The sequence below is a fragment of the Oncorhynchus mykiss genome, chromosome 16 (assembly GCF_013265735.2).
Source record: "Oncorhynchus mykiss isolate Arlee chromosome 16, USDA_OmykA_1.1, whole genome shotgun sequence".
Taxonomy (NCBI): domain Eukaryota; kingdom Metazoa; phylum Chordata; class Actinopteri; order Salmoniformes; family Salmonidae; genus Oncorhynchus; species Oncorhynchus mykiss.
In genome coordinates, this window is record NC_048580.1 from 20,589,040 (window position 1) to 20,596,508 (window position 7,469).

Sequence of the window (7,469 nt, forward strand, 5' to 3'; positions counted from 1 at the left end):
GCTCAACGTTTGTGTCTTTTTTATACTGACACCAAAGTGTTGCTAAACAGTGCATTCGGAATGTATTCAGAACCCTTGACTTTTTCTACATTTTGTTACGATACAGCCTTATTCTAAAATTGATCAAACAGATTGTTTTTCCTCATCAAACTCCACACAATACCCCATAATGACAAAGCAAAAAATGTTTTATTTTTTATTTTAGCAACACCAACAACAAAAAATGAAATAAGACATTTCCATAAGTATTCAGAGCTTTTACTCAGTACTTTGTTGAAGAACCTTTGGCAGTGATTACAGCCTCGAGTCTTCTTGGGTATGACGCTACAAGCTGTATTTGGGGAGTTTCTCCCATTCTTCTCTGCAGATCCTCTCAAGCTCTGTCAGGTTGGATGGGGCTATGTTGCTGCATAGCTATTTTCAGGTCTTCAGAGACTTGTCCCGAAGCCACTCCTGCTTTGTCTTGGCTGTGTGCTAGGGTCGTTGTCCTGTTGGAAGGTGAACCTTCGCCCCAGACTGAGGACCTGAGCACTCTGGAGCAGGTTTTCATCAACAATCTCTCTGTACTTTGCACCGTTCATCTTTCCTTCGATCCTGACTAGTCTCCCTGTCCCTGCTGCTGAAAAACATCCCCACAGCATGATGCTGCCACCACCATGCTTATCTTGGTTTCATCAGAACAGATAATCTTGTTTCTCATGAGAGTCTTTAGATGCCTTTTGACAAACTCCAAGCGGCCTGTCATCTGCATTTTACTGAGGAGTGGCTTCCGTCTGGCCACTTTACCATAAGGGCCTGATTGGTGGAGTTCTGCAGAGATGGCTGTCCTTCTGGAAGGTTCTCCCATTGCCACAGACAAACTCTGGAGCTCTGTCAGAGTGACCATCAGGTTCTTAGTCACCTCTCTGACCAAGGCCCTTCTCCACCGATTGCTCAGTTTGGCTGGGCGACCAGCTTTAGGAAGAGTCTTGGGGGTTCCAAACTTCTTCCATTTAAGAATGATAGAGGCCACTGTGTTCTTGGGAACCTTCAATGCTGCAGAAATTTTTTGGTACCCTTCCCCAGATCTGTGCCTCGACACAATCCTGTCTCGGAGATCTATGACAATTCCCTCGCCTCATGGCTTGGTATTTGCTCTAACATGCACTGTAAACTGTCGGATCTTCTATAGACAGGTGTGTGCCTTTCCAAATCATGTCCAATCAATTGAATTTACCACAGGTGAACTCCAATCAAATTGTAGAAACATCTCAAGGATGATCAATGAAAACAGGATGCACCTGAGCTCAATTTCGAGTCTCATAGCAAAGGGTCTGAATACTTCTGGAAATAAGGTATTGTGTGTAGATATTTTTATTTATTCAATATTAGAATAAGACTGTAACGTAACATGTGGAAAATGTCAAGGGGTCTGAATACTTTCCGAATGCACTGTATAGCAACACAGATCAAGCCATCTTCTATGCACACATTTAGTTCAAATCAAATCAAACCGTATTAGTCACATGCAACGAATACAACAGGTGTATTCACCTTACAGTGAAATGCTTACTAAGAGGACTGGACACCCCTCAGAGCCTGGTTCCTTGGTCCCCTCTTTGTTGCTATAACAGCCTCCACTCTTATGGAAGGCTTTCCACTAGATGTTGGTACATTACTGTGGTGACTTGCTTCCATTCAGCCACAAGAGCATTAGTGAGGTTGGGCGCTGACCCTATTACGAGGAATGAGTCACTGGCTTACTTGTGCTCTTCCATGCCGTCCCTAGGAGGGGTGCATCGCTTGAGTGGGTTGAGTCACAGACGTGATGTTTCTGTCCGGTTTTACGCCCCCTCGGGCTCATGCGGTGGGGAGGAGGTCTTTGTGGGCTATGTCTCAGGGTAGTAAGTTGGTGATCTGTGGATATACCTCGAGTGGTGTAGGGGCTGTGCTTTGGCAAAGTGGGTGGGGATATATTCTGCCTGGTTGGCCCTGTCCGGGGGTATCGTCGGACGGGGCCACAGCGTCCCCAGACCCACTCCTGTCTCAGTCTCCAGTATCTATGCTGCAATGGCTGCGGCTAGGGAACCCTGACCTGTTCACCGGACGTGCTACCTTGTCCCAGACCTGCTGTTTTCGACTCTCTCTCTCTCTACCGCACCTGCTGTCTCGACCTCTGAATGCTCGGCTATGAAAATCCAACTGACATTTACTCCTGAGGTACTGACCTGTTGCACCCTCTACATCCACTGTGATTATTATTTGACCCTGCTGTCATCTATGAACATTTGTACATCTTGAAGAAAAATCTGGCCTTAAATGGCCATGTACTCTTAAAATCTCCACTCCACTTGATTGATTGATGTCGGGCGATTAAGCCTGGCTCGCAATTCGGCGTTCCAATTCATCCCAAAGTTTGATGGGGTTGAGGTCAGGGCTCTGTGCAGACCAGTCAAGTTATTCCACACCGATCTCGACAAACCATTCCTCTATGGACCTCGCTTTCTGCAAAGGGGCATTGTCATGCCACAAAAGTGGAAGCACACCCCAAAGTGTTGCCACAAAGTTGGAAGCACAGAATGAGCTAGAATGTCATTGTGGCATTAAGATTTCCCTTCACTGGAACTAAGGGGCCTAGCCTGAACCATGAAAAACAGCCCCAGACCTTTATTCCTCCTCCACCAAACGTTACAGTTGGCACTATTGGCAGGTATTTATTAATTAGTTTTTTATGTAACCTTTATTTAACTAGGCAAGTCAGTTAAGAACAAATTATCATTTACAATGACGGCCTTCTAAAAGGCAAAAGGCCTCCAGCGGGGACGGGGGCCTGGGATAAAAAAATACATAAAAAATACAATATAAATATAGGACAAAACACACATCACCACAAGAGAGACAACCCAACACTGTGTAAAGAGAGACCTAAGACAACAACGTAGCAAGGCAGCAACACATAACAACACATCATGGTAGCAACACAACATAACAACAACATGGTAGCAACACAACATAACAACAACATGGTAGCAACACAAAATTGTAGCCGCACAAAACATGGTATAAACATTATTGGGCACAGGCAACGGCACAAAGGGCAAGAAGGTAGAGACCAATACATCACACAAAGCAGCCACAACTGTCAGTAAGAGTGTCCATGATTGAGTCTTTGAACGAAGAGATGGAGATAAAACTGTCCCGTTTGAGTGTTTGTTGCAGCTCGTTCCAGTCGCTAGCTGCAGCAAACTGAAAAGAGGAGCGACCCAGGGATGTTTGTGCTTTGGGGACCTTTAACAGAATGTGACTGGCAGAACGGGTGTTGTATGTTGAGGATGAGAACTGCAGTAGATATCTCAGATAGGGGGGAGTGAGGCCTAAGAAGGTTTTATAAATAAGCATCAACCAGTGGGTCTTGTGACGGGTATACAGAGATGACCAGTTTACAGAGGAGTATGGAGTACAGTGATGTGTCCTATAAGGATCATTGGTGGCAAATCTGATGGCCGAATGGTAAAGAACTTCTAGCCGCTCGAGAGCACCCTTACCTGCTGATCTATAAATTATGTCTCCGTAATCTAGCCTGGGTAGGATAGTCATCTGAATCAGGGTTAGTTTGGCAGTTGGGGTGAAAGAGGAACGATTACGATAGAGGAAACCAAGTTTAGATTTAACTTTAGCCTACAGCTTTGATATGTGCTGAGAGAATGACAGTGCACCGTCTAGCCATATTCCCAAGTACTTGTATGAGTGACTACCTCAAGCTCTAAACCCTCAGAGATAGTAATAACACCTGTGGGAGGAGGAGAATTCTTCTTACCAAACCACATTACATGGTTACGGGTAGAGAAAGCTTATTGGACACCAAGAAATCTTTGTTGTAGAGCATTTAACACAAAATCCAGGGAGGGGCCGGCTGAGTATAAGACTGTATCATCAGCATATGAATGGGTGAGAGAGCTTCCTACTGCCTGAACTATGTTGTTCATGTAAATTGAGAAGAGCGTGGGATCTAGGATCGAGCCTTGGGGTACTCCCTTGGTGACAGGCAGTGGCTGAGACAGCAGATTTTCTGACTTTATACACTGGACTCTTTGAGAAAGGTAGTTAGCAAACCAGCCCAAAGACCTCTCAGAGACACCAATACTCCTTAGCCGGCCCACAAAAATGGAATGGTCTACCGTATCAAAGCTTTGGCCAAGTCAACAAAAATAGCAGCACAATATTGCTTAGAATCAAGGGCAATGGTGACATCATTGAGGACCTTAAAGGTTGCAGTGAAACACCCATAACCTGAGCGGAAACCAGATTGCATACCCGAGAGAATATTATACACATCAAGAAAGCCAGTCAGTTGATAATTGACAAGTCTTTCCAACACCTTTGATAAAAGGGGCAAAATAGAAATAGGCCTATAACAGTTAGAATCAGCTTGATCTCCCCCTTTAAATAAAGGATGAACCATCGCTGCCTTCCAAGCAATGGGAACCTACCCAGAAAGGAGAGACAGGTTTAAAAGGTTGAAGATAGGCTTGGCGATGATAGGGGCAGCAACCTTAAAGAAGAAAGGGTCTAAACCGTCTGACCCAGATGATTTTTGGGGGTCTAGTTTAAGGAGCTCCTTTAGCACATTGGAATCAGTGACTGCCTGCAGGGACAAACTTTGTAGCAGGGCAGGGGAAAAGAGGGAGAAGCATCGGGGATAGTCGCATTAGAAGAGGTGGGAGATGAGGAAATGTTGGACGGGCAAGGAGGCATAGCTGAGTCAAATAGGAATCCTGACTTAATGAAGTGGTGATTAAAGAGCTCAGCCATGTGCTTCTTGTCAGTAACAACCACATCATCAACATTAAGGGACATAGGCAGCTGTGAGGAGGAGGGTTTATTCTCCAGGTCTTTAACTGTTTTCCAGTACTTCTTGGGGTTAGATCCACAGAGAGAGAACTGCTCCTTAAAGTAACTAACTTTGACCTTCCGGATAGCCTGAGTGCACTTATTTCTCATTTGCCTGAACGATAGCCAGTCAGCCATAGTATGCGTGTGCCAAGCCTTTCGCCAAATGCAATTCTTGAGGTGGAGTAACTCTACAAGATCACGGTCTAACCAGGGACTGAACCTGTTTTTCATTTTCATTTTCTTTATGGGGGCGTTTTTGTTAACAATACCACTGAAAATATCAAAAAAGAAGGTCCAAGCGTCTTTTGACAGAGGGGATCAAGCTGATTCTATACCATTTTACAGAGGCCAGTTCATGAAGGAAGGCTTGCTCATTAAAGTTTTTAGCAAGCGTCCATGACAAATCAGGACAGGAGCAGCCATTACAACACAGGCTGTAAAACAGGGATCACTAAGGTCATTACAGAAAACACCAGACTGAAACCTATCAGGATTATTTGTGAGGATAACATCGAGGAGAGTAGCCTTTTCTGGGTGTTTGGAGTCATACCTTGTGGGATTGGTAATAATCTGAGAGGATTTAGGGAGTCCCATTGCTTTAGGACTTGGCCAGGTGGTTTAAGCATGTCCCAGTTTTGGTCACCAAGCAGGACAAATTCAGACTTAGTGTATGGGGCCAGGAGAGAGCTTAGGGCAGGTAGGGTACAGGCCGGTGCTGATGGTGGACGATAACACCCAGCAACTATCAACAAAGAGCTATTTGAAAGTTTAATGCTTAAAACCAGCAAATCAAATTGTTTGGGGACAGACTTGATGGAGACAACCATGCACTGAAGGTGATCCTTGGTAAAGATTGCCACCCCACCTTTGGAAGATCTGTCTTGCCAAAAAAGGTTATAACCAGAAAGGTTAACATCAGCATTCAAAACACTCTTCCTTAATCACGTCTCAGTAATGACCAACACATCTGGATTGGAGTTGTGAACCCACACTTTCAAATGATCCATTTTAGGTAATAAGCTTCTAGTCTTAACGTGCAGAAAACCCAGGCTTTTACGAGAGCAGATATCAGTGAAGCAGACATCAGAGTACAAGTCAGAATTGGGGCTAGCACAGTAGATGGGCCAGGGTGTACATGCACATTTCCAGATATCATCAACAGTAATAAAATCAAGGCACGTCATAGGACAGGGAGAGCTCTGCAGTGCTGATTTATGACATCTGAATGTGCATCAGATGGCAACAAGATCATATTGTACAGCAATTTCATCAGGTAACATGAATTTTTTAAAAGTCTGTGTAAACCAATAAAGAGTCAGAGTCCCGAGTGTGGGAACAAACATAGTCTGTCCCATGGTTGGGTAAAGAAAGTTTGTAGTCAACAAAGTATGCAGGAGTCATGAGGCAAATAACAACATAGCAAAATGCACATGAAAAAAATAAGTGTTCTCCTGGCATCCGCCAAACTCAGATTTGTCTGTCGGACTGCCAGATGGTGAAGCGTGATTCATCATTCCAGAGAACGAGCTTCCTCTGCTCCAGAGTCCAATGGAGGCGAGCATTACACAAATCAAATCAAATCAAATCAAATTGATTTATATAGCCCTTCGTACATCAGCTGATATCTCAAAGTGCTGTACAGAAACCCAGCCTAAAACCCCAAACAGCAAGCAATGCAGGTGTAGAAGCACGGTGGCTAGGAAAAACTCCCTAGAAAGGCCAAAACCTAGGAAGAAACCTAGAGAGGAACCAGGCTATGTGGGGTGGCCAGTCCTCTTCTGGCTGTGCCGGGTGGAGATTATAACAAAACATGGTCAAGATGTTCAAATGTTCATAAATTACCAACATGGTCGAATAATAATAAGGCAGAATAGTTGAAACTGGAGCAGCAGCACAGTCAGGTGGACTGGGGACAGCAAGGAGTCATCATGTCAGGTATTCCTGGGGCATGGTCCTAGGGCTCAGGTCCTCCGAGAGAGAGAAAGAAAGAGAGAATTAGGGAGAGCATATGTGGGATGGCCAGTCCTCTTCTGGCTGTGCCGGGTGGAGATTGTAACAGAACATGGCCAAGATGTTCAAATGTTCATAAATGACCAGCATGGTCGAATAATAATAAGGCAGAACAGTTGAAACTGGAGCAGCAGCACAGCCAGGTGGACTGGGGACAGCAAGGAGTCATCATGTCAGGTAGTCCTGGGGCATGGTCCTAGGGCTCAGGTCCTCCGAGAGAGAGAAAGAGAGAAGGAGAGAATTAGAGAACGCACACTTAGATTCACACAGGACACCAAATAGGACAGGAGAAGTACTCCAGATATAACAAACTGACCCTAGCCCCCCGACACATAAACTACTGCAGCATAAATACCGGAGGCTGAGACAGGAGGGGTCAGGAGACACTGTGGCCCACTCCGAGGACACCCCCGGACAGGGCCAAACAGGAAGGATATACACCACTCCAGCCAACACTTGGCATTGCGCATGGTGATCTTAGGCTTGTGTGCAGCTGCTCGGCCATGGAAACCCATTTCATGAAGCTCCCGACGAACAGTTATTGTACTGACGTTGCTTCCAGAGGTAGTTTGGAACTTGGTAGTGAG